Source organism: Labeo rohita, unplaced genomic scaffold (assembly GCF_022985175.1).
Source record: "Labeo rohita strain BAU-BD-2019 unplaced genomic scaffold, IGBB_LRoh.1.0 scaffold_639, whole genome shotgun sequence".
In the NCBI taxonomy this organism is placed as follows: Eukaryota; Metazoa; Chordata; class Actinopteri; order Cypriniformes; family Cyprinidae; genus Labeo; species Labeo rohita.
In genome coordinates this window covers 28,259-45,968 of record NW_026129567.1, presented here as the reverse complement: position 1 = coordinate 45,968, position 17,710 = coordinate 28,259, and the positions used below count along the sequence as shown (strand labels likewise).

The following is a 17,710-nucleotide window of genomic DNA, read 5'->3' as shown; positions in this document are numbered from 1 at the left end:
ACTCTTTTTTTTTTTTTTCTCTCTAGCTTAGAGACGAGGCTCCAAAAGCAAAGTCTGAATGAGTGGTTGCACGCCGCCCTCTTATATACCCGTATATACGGGGAGTGGCTCGGCATGCAAATACCACTCGCCAATGTTCATGAATGTTCATTGGCCTTTTCAAATAAGGCCTGGAGATGATTGGACTCTCAAGTGAGTTCCCATATGTAACGTCGTAGTGAAACGACTGAAGGGGAACTGTAGAATATATACACATATTACATTTCAAAACATCAATTTTTGGATTTAATATTTGTGACCCTGGACCACAAAACCAGTCTAAGTAACATGGGTATATTTGTAGCAACAGCCAAATATACATTGTATGGGTCAAAATTATAGATTTTTCTTTTATGCCAAAAATCATTAGGATATTATGTAAAATGTTATTTTATTATCCATAAAAATATTTTGTAATTTTCCTACTGTAAATATATAAAAACTTTTGTAATATTCAAAAATATTACAAAAGTAATATTAGTAATATGCATTGCTAAGAACTTAATTTGGACAAATGTTTTGCATACTCAGATTGCAAATTTTCAAATAGTTTCCAAATAGTATCTCAAACAAATATTGTTCTATCCTAACAAACCACACATCAATAGAAAAAAACATCTATTCAGCTTTCGAATAATGTATAAATCTTAATTTAAAAAAATTGACCCTTATGACTGGTTTTGTGGTCCAGGGTCACATTCGTATGATGTGGTAACCATTTTATTAAAGCAATATTATACTCAAGGTGTGCTGTATTGTGAATAAGTTACAGTCTCTTGTACCTTATTGCTTACATATACAAACACTCACTGGCCACTTTATTAGCTAATACCTGTCCAACTGTTAGTTAACACATATCTAATCAGTGGGGAAAACTGTCTAATATCTAATCTGTTGGCAAAAATGCCGAAGGTCAGAGGACAATTGCCAGAGTGGTCTGAGCTGATAGAAAGATCACAGCAACTCAAATAACCACTCGTTACATCCAAGGAGGAGCACCTCTGAATGCACAACATGTTCAACCTTGAATCAGATCAGCAGTATGTGCCACCCCTGTCAGCTAAGAGCAGGAAACTGAGACTATAGTTCACACCAGGTAACCAAAACTGGTCAATAGAAGATTGGACTTTCATTCTCATTGGTCTGATGAGTCTCAATTTCTGCTGTGACATTTGAATTGTAGGGTCAGAATTTGGTGTAAACAATATGAATAATTTCCCATGTCTTGTAGAAAATACATTATGATATAAAATGTCATATTTTAATTTTTTTTTTTTAATAAAGATGTTACACCTGAGACCATGTTGTGTATCTCCTCTCTTAAATTCTATTGGTGGACATATAGATGTGTCACTCTTCATAGACACACAGCTGGGCTCTGCTTCTGATCTCTTATGATGAACTGAGCTAAAAAACAAAACAAAACAAAACATGATAATCCACAACAAAACCAATCATAAGATCTTCACTATGTAATTCAGACTATGTCTGCACTATCATTGTATGTCTGTACTTTCTTCTGCACTTGTGTGTGTAAACATTCTTGGTAATAAAACTCTGGTAACGCTTTAGATTACAACCCGCAAAGAACTACGTAAGTAAACTGAATTTACGGTGTATGTTTCTGTAATTATAGTGTACCTATAAAGAACGTACATGTAGGTATAAGGGACCAATATGTTATATTTGGGTAATAAGGGGATAACAAACCAGATATTTAACCTGCAAAGAACTACATAAGTATACTGAATTTACGGTGTACGTTTCTGTAACTATAGTGTACCTATTAGTACGTATGTGTAGGTATAAGAGAACAATAGGCTATGTTACGTTTTGGTAATTCGGGGGTAACAACCAGATATACAACCTGCAAAGAACTGCGCTAGTAAACTGAAGTTACAGTGTATGTTTCGTATTTATATTGTACCTACGTGTAAGTATAAAGGGAACAATATGTTACGTTTGGGTAATAACGGGGTAGAAAACAGATATACAAATAATTTATAATGGATTAATTTAAAAAAACTTAACAGGTACCTGTTCTATTAAATCGTAAGTTTGGTGTATCTATACGTAAGCTTTTTAAAATTACTGGGAAATTATACTCTTGTTCCATGTAGTTACAGGGTAATTGTGCCATCTGCGGGTTGTAAATTAAAGTGGCGATTGTTCCCCTCTTGTTCAAGGAAGTTACAGGGTAGGTTCAATACATAAACACACAATCTGAAAATATATCTAAAAATATTTTTTTTATAGTCGCTAATCCCACTTCTACCTCTAAACCTAAAGTTAACTATGACTGAACAGTTATAAAAATATAAAAAACAGGAAAGTGCAATCACAATCATTTATTTATTGCAAAAATGTCAACAGCCATACAAAAAGTAATCCAAATAACGATGCGTTTGCAGCCGCAGTCCTCTCTGGCGGAATACAGTAGGTTTGAGGTGCAGTAGGATGAGAGCAGAATTTAAATTGTTAATCGCTGAAAATATTATCCAGATTATTGTCTTGATTCACTCCTCGAAGGCGCCCGCGCGTCATTCCAACACATCTCACCAGAAACACGGCATATCGTAATCTGTGACGAATGCAGGCGAGAGCCAATGAACGTCCGATTTTCCTGTCGCAAAATGCACTTTAGCACGGGTTTATGGCTGTTGCTGCTGGACTCGCTGCTAGAGATGGAGATGAAGATCGCCGGACAAAGCCTTGAATTTGGTTCTGGTCCTCGCAAATCGTATGGATTCTGAAGATCTGGGTTACAGCACACAAATAAAATGGTTTATTTGTAATTATGATGCGTGTTCGGTGTATTTTATGGTTCTATTGTTAGTCACAGCATGTTAGAGAAAACGCCTTTGTGTTCCACCACGGCAAACGAAGTTAATATTACATGAATGATTAAACGATTGCAGAAATATTATTTATTTTAAGGGTTTACCGTGTAGTCATGATAACATTATGTAGACCTATTCTTGGAAACGAGCTGGCAACAGAAATCACACAGAACAGAGTTAAATGTTATAATTTCATATTAAGTAAACGTTAAATGTTTAGATGATGTAAATATGTCAGTATTGTACATTTAATGTTTGTAAAAATGTAAATAAATGTACATTTTGTAGAACCACATTTTACGTCGCGTTGTTATATGTGTTGTACCCTGTAACTTCGTTGAACAAGAGGGGAACAGTCGCCACTTTAATTTACAGCCCGCAGAGGGCACACTTACCCTGTAAATACATGGAACAAGAGTATAATTTCCCAGTAATTTTAAAAAGCTTACGTATAGATACACCGAACTTACGATTTAATAGAAAAGGTACCTGTTAAGTTTTTAAATTAATCCATTATAAATTATTTGCATATCTGTTTGCTACCCCTTATTACCCAAAAGTAACCTATTGTTCCCTTATACTTACACGTAGGTACAATATAAATACGAAAAATTCACCGTAACTTTAGTTTACTTACGCAGTTCTTTGCAGGTTGTATATCTGGTTGTTACTCTCTATTACCAAAACGTAACATATTGTTCTCTTATACCTACATGTACGTTCTTTAATAGGTGCACTATAATTACAGAAACGTACACCGTAAATTCAGTATACTTATGTAGTTCTTTGCATATTGAATATCTGGTTTGTTATCCCCTTATTACCCAAATATAAAATTTTGTTCCCTTATACCTACATGTACGTTCTTTATAGGTACACTATAATTACAGAAACATACACCGTAAATTCAGTTTACTTACGTAGTTCTTTGCGGGTTGTAATCTAACCAAAACTCTTTCTGACTTACGACCTTACAAATGAAAAGCTCTTATGGAGCTTTAATGATATTTGCTTTTGATTAATATTAAACTAAAAAAAAAAAACATACATAATAATGTTTTTTCTATAATATGAAAAGCTTTAATGTGTTACTCAAAGTACCTGCATTCTGACATTAAATCTTCATCTGCAGTTGTTTGAGTGTCATCCTTGATGGATCTGAACTGTTTAAGTGTTTGCTCTAGATGAAAGTAAAGAACAATCACAAAAACTACAGTAATTAAACAGCCTTATATTGATATAAATCTTAAATATATGAAGATATTCTGTATTGTAAAGAAGCAATTCTGTCCGTATAAAATGGTAAAACACCAACTCTGTACATTTGCATGCACTTTCATTTTTTAAAGTGGCACATTCAACTTGATCTCAAGCCAAATTCACACAGAAAAAAAATCTAGTGTGTGCCTGTTACTCAATATATGGTAGAATCTGTAGAACTATAAAAAATAATCAATAACAATTCATAACCCACAATCCATATATTCAGAATTTTAAACTCCAGATGATCAGTTACAGTTTTTTCAACTGCACACAAATTTTTGTGTGCAAAATTTTTTCTTTTTGCACACAAAATCTTTCTTGACACACAATTTCTGAAACCTGACACTCAAGCACCAGAACCACACACCAAATCTGCAAAACCATATGCTAATTCTCAGCCTTTGACTCAGTTTTCTTTTTCATAAAACTCTTCTTGCAAAACACAACATACAATTCTCTATGTAACACAAAAATTTAACTCGAATTATCTTGATTTGCTTTTTCAAACACAACCAATCAAAATGCCACACTAATTCATCAGTGCCTCACACTAACACCTCACTTTTTTTTACTATTTAAAATAACTGCTTTATAGTTGAATACATTTTAAAATGTAATATATTGTAATATGTACAAAAAGCTAAATTTACAGCATCATTACTATAGTCTTCAGTGTCAAATGATCCTTCAGAAATCATTATAGTATGCTGTTCAAGGCATTAAATTACTATTATAAATGTTAAACCAGTTGAGTATATGTTTTTTCAGGATTCTTTGATGAATCAAAAGATAAAATGATCAGCATTGGTCTGAAATAAAAAGCTTTTGTAACATGATACACTATACCATTCAAAAGCTTGGAGTCAGTATTTTTATTTTCTGGGGAAATAAATTATAGTAATTAATAATTTTATTTAAAGATGCTTTAAATTGATCAAAAGTAAGGATAAAGATATTTAGAACGTTACAAAAGATTTCTATTTCATATAAATGCTGTTCTTCTGAACTTTCTATTTATCAAAGAAACCAGATTTTTTTTTTTTTTACTGAGCTGTTTTCAACATCATCATCATCATCATCATCATCATAATAATAATAATAATAATAATAATAATAATAATAATAATAATAATAATAAATGTTTTTTGAGCAGCAAATCAGAATATTTGATTGATTTCTAAAGGATCATGTGACTGAAGTAATGATGCTAAAAATTCAGCTTTGAAATCACAGGAATAAATTACATTTCAAAATATATTCAAATATAAAACAGTTATTTTAAATAGTAAAAATAATTAAAAAATTTCTGTATTTGCTTTACTTTGGATCAAATAAATGCAGGCTTGGCGAGCAGAAGAGACTTCTTTAAAAAACAATAAAAATCTTACTGTTCAAAAACTTTTGACTGGTATTTCTTTCCTTTCGTACTGTGTAATTCTTTATTCACAACCACAAATGCTTACAGTAAAAAAAAAAATAAATAAATCTTTGTTTCAATCTGCTTTCTTGTTTACTGTGAATTTTTCAACATCTCTCTGCCAATTTCTTTCAGTGGTAGCTAATGAAAGAGGAGCTTTAGGTTTTGAATAACTGTGTGTATATGATATATGCAAAAATACAGTTTTTCTGAAATGCTAAAACACATTTTTTGAAACCATCACTCATTTTCTCAAAACTTTAAACACAAATCCAAATGTTCAAACTAAATTCACAGAACCCCTGACTCTTCTGGCAAAATCAAACAATCGCTTCAAAACCATTTCACCTGGATTTAAAATCAAACAAAGCTTTCAAATCATACACATAGTAGTCAATGTTATACACACTACAGATCATTCATTAGACACTACATCAAAAAATGGAGAACAGTGCCCAGTGCATGAAGTTACAAAAAAAAAAAGTTTACTGTACATAGTAATTATTTTTCAATAAAAAATATACATAAACATACACAGACTCAAAAGAAATCACAACTATGTTCGGTGAATATACCAAAAAAATAAAAAATAAACACACACACGTTGCGTTTCTATGTTTTATGGGGACACTCTATAGACGTAATGAAACAGTGTCTAAACTGGCTAAACTTGTTTAAGGTTTTGCAGAAAGAGTGATTTATTTGACAAATTGGTTTAGGCTATTGAGAATTTAAAAATGTGAAAAACTGTAAGACGTTTTACAGTTTTTCTCAATTGCGAAAACACTAAACCCTATTGTCTGAACCAAATGCTCAGTTGCCTGAACCCACTGATTGAATCAATCACTCTTTTGGCAAAACCATAAGCACTTTTCACCTGTTTAGACAAAACTTGCCAACACATTTTCATTATGATGCACCCGTGCTGCATAATGGTGAGCACAGGTGACAAAAGTCAAACACAATTAAAGCACAGGTGTCACCACTTGAACACAACAACTCAAAACTGATCACACTTGTGGCTAATGATGTGAGGGAACATATACAGTAAGCCAGTTCAGAGAGCACTGGTTTGTGAGGCCCTACAATGGATAGAAATCTGAGAGGAAGAGTTCGTGTGAGAGGAGGTCGAGGTGGTCGAGGTGGTCAGCGAAGACAAAGAACAGTAATATCTGATGAAATCAGAGCTACTGTGATTGACCATGTTCTTGTCCATGGTATGAGCATGAGGGAGGCTGGACAAAGGGTACAACCAAACATCAGTAGATTCACTGTGTCCACCATAATCCAAAGATTTAGAGAAGAGAACAGGTAATTACCATTTTTTGACATTATAGTACAATATGTAAATGTTGACAGCAATTACTGTATGACATACTATAGAGCTGGTAAGTCCCGCCCATCCGTAAAACCCCACTGGACCTCTAGATTGAAAAACCGTCAATGCAAGTGAATGTGAGAAAATAATAATTTTTTTTTTTTAAATAATTATTTTCTCACATTCTCTGTTTTATTAATGGGCGGGACTTACCAGCTGTATATACTGTACCACAGTATACTGTAAGTAAATATATTTTCAGTACATCACTGTACCAATGTACTGTAGTATTGTAATGGAGGGTTGGTCTAACTGTTTGTAGGCCTAGTATTCCATGTATTTTTTTGTAACTCCATGTTCTCTTTTTGTAGAATTGAAAGACTGCCACATGGGGGTGGGAGGACAGGTATGTTCTCCCCACACCAAGAGACCCTAATTGTTGATATGGTCCGTGAGAACAATGCCATTAAACTGAGTGAAATTCAGCAGAAGATCATTGAGGACCATGTAAATTTTGAGGGTATCAACAGTGTCAGCCTCTCTACTGTTGATCGTGTCCTCAAGCGCAACAGACTGCGCATGAAACAGCTATACAGAGTGCCCTTTGATCGCAACTCATACAGAGTCAAAAAGCAAAGATTCCAGTATGTACAGGTTGGCATATATCCAGACACATTCAATGTTGATTACTCTAAGTAGTGATTTACTGTAATGGCCTAAATCACTTTTTCCGTATCACTTACAAAACTATATCTATTTCTACAGAGGGTTTTTCAACTGGATGCAATGGAAAGACCCCATGAATACATCTACATGGATGAAGCTAGGTTTAATCTCACCAAAAGGAGAAGGAGAGGCCGTAATGTGATTGGCCATCGGGCCATTGTTGGTGTTCCTGGGCAGCGTGGTGGCAATGTCACATTATGTGCTGCCATCAGCAATCATGGGGTTGTCCACCATCATGCCAACCTGGGGCCCTACAACACTCACCAGCTCCTCATTTTCCTCAATCACATGCGAGATGCTGTGTTAGGGCAGCAGGATGAGCATCCCATCTATGTTGTTGTTTGGGACAATGTGAGTTTTCACAGAGCCCTCCAGGTTAAAGAGTGGTTCAGTATGAACCAAGGTTTTATCAATCTTTGCCTTCCACCATACTCCCCTTTCCTAAACCCCATTGAGGAATTCTTCTCCTCATGGCAGTGGAAGGTATATGAACGCCAACCTTACACCAGGGTAAATCTCCTGCAAGCCATGGGACTTGCCTGTGGTGACATAGGTGTGGAGGCATGCCAAGCCTGGATACGGCATGCCAGGGTTTTTTTCCCCCGTTGCCTGGCCAGACAAAATGTGGCCTGTGATGTGGATGAAGTCCTGTGGCCTGACCCAGTACGGAGACATGATGCTGTGGCTGAGTAATGCACTTATTTGTATATTTTTATACTTTATTTTTACATGGGCTTACTGTACACAAGTGGCAAACGCATAAGATTTCTGTTTTGTCTTTTTGTACAAGTGCTAAATGCACAGATTTTCTTTGTTTTGCAACATGCATTTAGCCTACAGTGAACAATAAACCATTTATTTCTCCAGCTTCATGTCCTGAGCATTGTGTTTTCTATTTTTCTACGTAGTGTTTAGTGACTGTTCAGTAGTGTTTTTAATTTTGATTGACTCTGGGCACGATTTGACAACATAGTTCAGTTTTGAGCACAGATTGAACTGTTTTGAGGTGAAAGTTTGGTTTTGCAAGAAGAGTCTGAGGTTTTGTGAATGTAGCTTGAAAATTGGGTTTTGTGTTCACAGTTTAGAGAAAAGGAGAGCAGCTTTCAAGAAATGTGTCTTAGCAATCGAGAAAAACTGTAAGATTATATATATATATATATATATATATATATATACACGCAGAGCAAAGTAAGACAAATGTTCGTTCTTGAGATGTGTTTGTGATATTTTGAATACAGTGCTTTATTTTGCAAGAGATGTAAGGCATCTTGCATTTTGTGTGTGCAATTCTTGGATTTGAGTATAAAGTTTTGAAAAATAGAGGCAAAGTTTTGAAAAAGTGTGCAGTAAGCAGTTGAAAAAAAACCTGTAATCAAGTCATTACATGGTGATTTATTTATTTAGTTAGTTATTGGCATAACAAATGTGTCTGTATATACACTATATATATATATATATATATATATATATTAGGGTGACCATACGTCCTCTTTTACCCGGACATGTCCTCCTTTTTGGCTATAAAATTATGTCCGGGGGGATTTTGTAAAATATCATAAAATGTCCGAGTTTTTTACCTCATTTCACTGACCGTCATTAATTCAACACTTTAAATGCAGCCACTGCCCACCGGCATTATTCTGAGGTACCTGTCTGATGACGTGAAAGACCCAATTGTCAAAACAAAACAAACGAGGAGCTGCGCTGCAAGAGCTGTGTGTCACTAACATGCCAAAACGCAAATGTAGTTTCACAGACGAATTGCAAAAAAAAAAAAAATACCCGATGTTCAGTCGTGGTCACCCAAAGTTTGAAGGATCCCTCAATCCCCCTGGTTCATAAGAATCTGAGATGTTGTATTTTTGCACAAGAGGAATATTTTTTTATAACAGTGGTCTATCTCTTTTTTCTTATTTAAGCATTTTATGTATTATTTATATTTGCATTAGGCCTGTATAAAGAAAAGACTGAGAGAGATTATATTTTTTTACAAGGCAATTCTTATTTAAGCATTTTATCTATTATTCATTTATGTTTTTATTAGGACTGTATAAAGAAAATACTAAGAGAGATGATATTTTTTACAAGGCAATAAGGTTTTGATATAAGATTCAGTTCAAACAGAAAGAGAATTTAAATAAATGTGTGATTTCTAAAAGCGCTTTGTCATAATTGAGAAATGGGGGGGGGTGGCTTTTGGGGGAGGATGGCGGTGTCCTCTTTTTGGATTCTCAGAATATGGTCACCCTAATATATATATATATATATATATATATATATATATATATATGATAGTAAAACCTGATTTTTTTTTTTTACATTGAAAAAATGATTAAAAATAGTAAACTATGTTTATCTGAAAATATAACAGTGCAAACAGTTTTTCTGTAAGGGGTAGGTTTAGGGTTAGGGTTAGATGAGGGGATAAACAGTATTGTTTGGTCAGTATAAAAACTATATAAGTCTATGGAAAGCCCCCACAATTCACAAAAAAAAACGTGTGCGTGTGTGTATACATACACACACATACACATGTCTTGGTCAGAGCAAGAGACTTCTCTACATCAGCAAGAAACCTTCTGGTGTGGCAGATGGTTCTTTGACAAGACAATACAGTAATCTATGTCATCACAGGCCAGTTCTTCCACATACTAAAGTGGTAATCTTGCTGATCTACACAAGAATATATTGACAGTGTATAAAATATACAGTGTAAAAAAAAAGTTTTCTTCCATTCTTCTTTTGAACTTTCCAACTGATTATGGTGGCCACAGAGAATCTGCTCAAATTTGCCTGAACTTTTTGTTCTGCCTCTGTCGTTCCATGCACAAGAACATGTCTATCACAGTAGCTATAATTTCTTCTGAAAAGATTGTTCTTGGTTTTGCTCTTCCTCACCCTCCTCCACCACCTCGAATTTACAGTCTTCTGTACCTCTCAGATTGACAGATGCACCTGTGCCATCTGTGCACTTAAATATTTAGAAACAAGTGTGAAGAATTTTTAATTATTGTGTGTAAACGATGACTGCCATTTTGCAGTTGCGCTTAACTCGTGTTTAGGGTTTTGCACCACAAGTTCATCACTGAGCAAACTGTGTCTTAGAGTGCATGAGATCTGCAAACATTGTCTAAACTGCCTGAACTTGTTTAAGGTTTTGCAGAAAGAGTGATTTCTTTGACAAATTGGTTTAGGCTATAGCGAATTTAGTTTAGAAATTGGGGTTTACTGTTTTAGCAAATGTGAAAAACTGTAAGAAGGAATTCTTTTATATATATATATATATATATACACACTCATAAATATGTGTGTATTCCTTTTTTGATTTCTCGAGTGTGTATGTTTATGTATCTTCTATTGCAAAAATAATTACAATATACAGTAAGCTCTTTTTTTTCGTTGTTGATTTTTCTGGCTTGTAATACGTGAAGCTGTTTGTGGAGTTGTTTAACTATCATCTGCCTTTTATTTGCAGTTGATTTCAATTAAAGTAATGTGAATACTATTTGTAGTTGTGTTTCTGTTCATTTTTGTTTGTTTTTCCTTCCTTCAGTGATTCTGCTTAACAACAGGTCTTCATCACTAATGCTCAACCAGCACTTAATTAATCATTTAATTACCCCATTAACTGCAACACCTCATTAACTGGATCCAAATGGTCAAGAAACAGTTATTATTTTTCTGTTTTGCACAGGTCCTAGAATACTGTATGTGTGGTTTTATAAATCTGAAAATGTGTGCATATATGAAATCTGGCTTTCATGCATAAACACACTTTTAGGATAAAATCTGTGCAAAGGTTTATACATGAGGCTAATAGTCTGAACTGTTAATATGTACTGTACTATCAACTGTATAATCTCAAATGTCTTGTTGTGCATTTATCTCACCTCCACTGTTTCTGCTGAACATGATGATATTCTCTTTCTCTTTTCTTTTTCTTTAGTCTTCAGATGATCTTCTCTGACTCCTGATATCCGTTATGTATGTAGGAGATTACAGGGATTTTCTGTCAGTAACAGTTTTCTTTTCCTTTCTATGTCATGAGTAAAATATATTTTAAAATGCATAAATACAGCTCAACATTAATTCTGCTGTTCTTTATTTTTTATCATGTTAATGGCAAAAATCTCTTTACAGCACTACTTACAGTATTTATAATATAAAGATAATATTTATACTTTCTAACACTCAACACAGTTGACACTTAATGTGGTTTGAAGACAATCATGTTAAGCAAACCTTAGTGAAACTAAGCGATGTTACTACATCTTATTCAGTTATTAAATACACTGATTGGAAATACAGTGAATTAAACTCTTTATTTAGTGTTGTTTCTTATATTCTTGTTTGAATATAACAAAGGTAAAGTCAGATTACCTGTAAAGTTTCCTGCATGTCAAGTCTTTGTTCCTCTTCATGAGAGCAGCAAGAGTCTGTGACTTCACAGAGATCAAAGACTTCTTTTATTTCTGTACTCAGATTCAGGTCATAGTACAAACTAACGTAAACTACTGTACAACAGAGACTAGAAAATAAGTAAAGAGATTTCAGCGATATTCAAACAAAAATAAACATGAACTACAAACTGAATAAATCACAGTGCTCAGTATATAATATATAACTGATCTGTATGTGTATTACAGTTTATTATATTTAATGTGTTTTTTTTTTTTTTTTTTAGAGTTTTTGTATAAATTATTTTCATTTCCACTAATTCAGCTACATTTTTGCCTTTAGGATATTCATTTTATGTCAGTATTCAAATTCAATGACAGCAGTAGACAAACTCACTGCATGTTTTATATCATTAGGCACTGGCAATAAAAGTGAGTTATAAATGATAAATGAAAGGAAACCTTATCATACCACTGTAAACTTATCATACCAAAGACATAAGAAACAGCTTGTGCTCTTTGCCCTTTTATGTATGTACTGCATCTGTGGAGAAAGCAAGTGTTGGGCTGTCCAAGTCTTGTTCAGCAAACCAGAGGGGGTGTTTCATAAAACAAGTTCACCAAATAAGCCAGGCTTATTTCAGTTAGTCTGAATTATTGTTACTTGATTTGGCTCAAAATAAGTCAGACTAACCGAAATAAGCCTGGCTTATTTGGTAAACTTGTTTTATGAAACACCCCCCAGGTTGCATATTACACTGCGTCTTGTTGATGCTACAAGGAATGCAATACCCAATATACCATACTGAGAAAATACCTGATCAGTAGATCATGGAGAGGCTGCAAAACTGGGTAACACTTTAGAAAACAATTCCGTCATTAATTAACAACTACACAGAAACAAAGGACTAATGCACTGTTGACATTCTAGTAACTATCTACCAAAATTGTCCAGAGTCAAAGGACATCAAGGTAAAACTACACAGTGGTTCTGCTTTCTAAGTCAGTATACCAAACATATTTAGCCTGACAGCCTCATAGTTTAAGTTCAAGTGAGGTTTATTGTCATTCTGATATGGGATATAGGGAAACTATGATACCCAGGTAAAAAAAGATGTACTAATACTATTAAATGTATTATATATAAGGTCATAGCAGTTGTCAGGCATTCACCTCAGCCACCCCCACTGTCTACGTCACAGTGCACCCGTTCCCCCTCACCGGAGTACTGATTCCACACACCTGTTCCTCTTCAGCCCTGCACTATATAAGGCCCCAGCAGTCAGTACTTCCTTGTCTAGTCTACCATTCACTACCTCATGCTAGCTCCAGACCTCTCCTTGCTCTTCTGCCCAGATTTACCTTGCTACAACCTGGACTTATTCATCATCATAACTCTACAACAGACTTACAGATAAGCATTGCTCAAACCATCCTTGCACAATATTCCTACAACCTTGTTAATAAAACTCCTGTTTGGTTTGCACCTAATATCTGTCTCTGGTCTCATCCCTCTGATATTGTGACATCAGTAAGCTTTGAGACACTGCTCCTGATTTATGGAGATTAAAAAAATTTTTGCATAGTAGGTGACCTTTAAAAATATACTGAATTGCATTTAAATATATTTCTAAGATGTATACTTGAAGTACTTTGGTAATAAATATATAGCAAAATATATATCAAAAGTTATTACCAAACTTTTAAGAAATATACTCAAGACAAGCATAATTTGCAGGAAGGGCATCCGGCATAAAACATGCGCCAAATCGGCTGTGCGGATCACTCCGCTGTGGCGACCCCTGATAAAGGGAGCAAGCTGAAGGAGAGAGAGAGTAAAAAGAGAAAAGTATATTTAATGTGTACTTTATGTAATTTTGTGTAAGACAATGATTCAGTTTTTAGTGGGTTTAAAGTACTTTATAACTTTATAACTAAAGTACTTTATATGTGTAGGCCTACTGCAATATATTTTAAATATTTATGTAATGAATGTGCTTCAGTCTGCTTTTCAAAAATAAGAACATTTTTAACATTTTAATATATTTTAAAAAGCACACTAATTCACTACCACATAAATACATTATATGTCCTATATGATATAAGTGCATTCTTACAATGTATTATAAATGTTTTCAGTCAGCTATGATGTTGTTCAGTTTTACTTGTTTGTACTTGTAAAAGAATATGATACTGAAAAGACTGACCATGACCTGCTAATTCTAATAGGCTACTAACACAATAAATTTCAAAATCATATTATATAAACTGCATCATAAATAAATTTTCTCAAGATGTACCTAATGTCCCTATATATTTTCTTGTGTTTAAATTCAAACAACACACATAACACAAATGACTAAACCTGATTGGTTCCAGAACCTTTGAGTGGCTCTGATTGGTTCACTAGCTGCACATCTGCGCTTCTGTTTAACAGTTCTGTTGTTGATGTGTATGTGTCTTGATGAATGTGAATAGAAGTCTAAATTTAAACTGTTAAAGGTGCCATAGAATGGAAAACTGTATTCACCTCGGCATAGTTGAAATGACATACCGTGAGCCTCAAACGGCATTGTAACCTTCTTTGTGTGTGCAAAAGACCACTGAAAAAGAGGCGAATCCCAACAAAACTCGGACTGTGACGTTATAGTCGGGATCGTTAACAGTTACGCCCCCAACAGCAAAAATGTCCGATCATGGAAATAAATGTTATGTTCTAGGCTGTGTAGGGATGTGATGTACAGGGATGGGTTGGTGTCTGTATTCAGAAATGCACGGAAAACAAATAACACATTCTAATAAGATAACACAAGCCACTGAAGGGACATGGTTAGCTGCTTGCTAACGGTAGACTGTTACATTACACTACATAAGATTTCACTTACTACATAAACAGTAAGTAAGGAGTAAGGAATGTTTTCCTTCTTGTATTTCCTTCCTGCTGTGTGAGCTACTGAATTGAGCTGCAATATGAAACAGCCAATTAGAGCAGAGCTCATTATTATTATTATTCATGACACTTCCAAATAAGGTAATAACAGACATAGTTTTCAAAATCCACACTACAACATGAAAACAGCATTTTCAAATTTAACCACTTTGAATAGTTTTCAAAAATCTCTGTTTTCCTTGATAAAAACAAAAAAGTAATTTACTTACTCCCTTGTCATCCAAGATGTTCATGTCTTTCTGTCTTCAGTCAAAAAAAAAAAAAAAAAAAAAAGGTTTTTGAGGAAAGCATTTCAGGATTTTTCTCCATATAATGGACTTCATTGGTGCCCTGATTTTGAACTTCCAAAATGCAGTTTAAATGCAGCTTCAAAGGGCTCTAAACGATCCCAGCCGAGGAAGAAGGGTCTTATCTAGCGAACATAACTTTTTTCTAAAAATAAAAATTTGTATACTTTTTAAGCACAAAAGCTCATGTAGCACAGGCTCTGGGATGCACGTCCACGATGCTACAAATTAGTAATGGGTGATTCTTGAATGATTCTTTCATTTTGAATGAATCTTTAATGTGACTCGGGAAGAACGTGTCATTCCGGGGAGTGATACATTCAGTTGCGCAACATCCTATTAGGTTCTGTACTGGAATTAGTTCACGTTTCGAGTCTTTGGGTTTTTTGAGTTGTTTGTTCATCTTATAGGGCTGATGAACGAATGACTCAAACCCAAAAACTTGTCAGATAAGAGGTGAGGTGAGCTAATCATAGACTAAAGACTCAGGTAAACAATTAATTAATCTTTTTTGTTTCTTATAGCATTATTGTTTTGTCTTGTTTGTAGTGTGATCAATGTTTGTGTAAGAATCAGAATCAGAATTATCGGTAACGCTTTAGATTACAACCCGCAAAGAACTACGTAAGTAAACTGAATTTACGGTGTATGTTTCTGTAATTATAGTGTACCTATAAAGTACGTACATGTAGGTATAAGGGAACAATATGTTATATTTGGGTAATAAGGGGATAACAAACCAGATATTCAACCTGCAAAGAACTACATAAGTATACTGAATTTACGGTGTACGTTTCTTTAATGTAGTGTACCTATTAGTACGTATGTGTAGGTATAAGAGAACAATAGGCTATGTTACGTTTTGGTAATTCGGGGGTAACAACCAGATATACAACCTGCAAAGAACTGCGCAAGTAAACTGACGTTACAGTGTATGTTTCGTATTTATATTGTACCTACGTGTAAGTATAAGGGAGCAATAGGTTACGTTTGGGTAATAAGGGGGAAGCAAACAGATATCCTACAAATAATTTATAATGGAATTACTTAAAAACTTAACAGGTACCTGTTCTATTAAATCGTAAGTTTGGTGTGTCTATACGTAAGCTTTTTAAAATTACTGGGAAATTATACTCTTGTTCCATGTAGTTGCAGGGTAAGTGTGCCCTCTGTGGGCTGTAAATTAAAGTGGCGATTGTTCCCCCCTTGTTCAAGGAAGTTACAGGGTAGGTTCAATACATAAACGCACAATCTGAAAATATATCTAAAAATATTTTTTTATAGTCGCTAATCCCACTTCTACCTCTAAACCTAACGTTAACTATGACTGAACAGTAATAAAAAATATAAAAAACAGGAAAGTGCAATCACAATCATTTATTTATTGCAAAAATGTCAACAGCCATACAAAAAAGTAATCCAAATAACGATGCGTTTGCAGCCGCAGTCCTCTCTGGCGGAATACAGTAGGTTTGAGGTGCAGTAGGATGAGAGCAGAATTTAAATTGTTAATCGCTGAAAATATTATCCAGATTATTGTCTTGATTCACTCCTCGAAGGCGCCCGCGCGTCATTCCAACACATCTCACCAGAAACACGGCATGTCGTAATCTGTGACGAATGCAGGCGAGAGCCAATGAACGTCCGATTTTCCTGTCGCAAAATGCACTTTAGCACGGGTTTATGGCTGTTGCTGCTGGACTCGCTGCTAGAGATGGAGATGAAGATCGCCGGACAAAGCCTTGAATTTGGTTCTGGTCCTCGCAAATCGTATGGATTCTGAAGATCTGGGTTACAGCATACAAATAAAATTGTTTAATTTGTAATTATGATGCGTGTTCGGTGTATTTTATGGTTCTATTGTTAGTCACAGCATGTTAGAGAAAACGCCTTTGTGTTCCACCACGGCAAACGAAGTTAATATTAGATTAAACGATTGCAGACATATTATTTATTTTAAGGGTTTACCGTGTAGTCATGATAACATTATGTAGACCTATTCTTGGAAACGAGCTGGCAACAGAAATCACACAGAACAGAATGAAATGTTATAATTTCATATTAAGTAAACGTTAAATGTTTAGATGATGTAAATATGTCAGTATTGTACATTTAGTGTCTGTAAAAATGTAAATAAATGTACATTTTGTAGAACCACATTTTACGTCGCGTTGTTATATGTATTGTACCCTGTAACTTCCTTGAACAAGGGGTAACAATCGCCACTTTAATTTACAGCCTGCAGAGGGCACACTTACCCTGTAACTACATGGAACAAGAGTATAATTTACCAGTAATTTTAAAAAGCTTACGTATAGATACACCAAACGTACGATTTAATAGAACAGGTACCTGTTAAGTTTTTTAAATTAATCCATTATAAATTATTTGTATATCTGTTTGCTACCCCCTTATTACCCAAAGGTAACCTATTGTTCCCTCATACTTACACGTAGACACTATAAATACGAAA

General features: G+C 34.5%; 1 long non-coding RNA gene across 1 annotated transcript; it reads right to left on the bottom strand.

Moving 5' to 3' along the window:
• Window positions 1–1,332: 1,332 nt before the first annotated feature.
• LOC127161401 (uncharacterized) lies at window positions 1,333–11,560 on the bottom strand. The gene is made up of 3 exons (XR_007827025.1): window positions 11,494–11,560; window positions 3,981–4,059; window positions 1,333–1,446 (listed from the first exon to the last, which is right to left on the bottom strand). It is a non-coding gene; the product is annotated as an uncharacterized LOC127161401 (long non-coding RNA).
• Window positions 11,561–17,710: the final 6,150 nt, after the last annotated feature.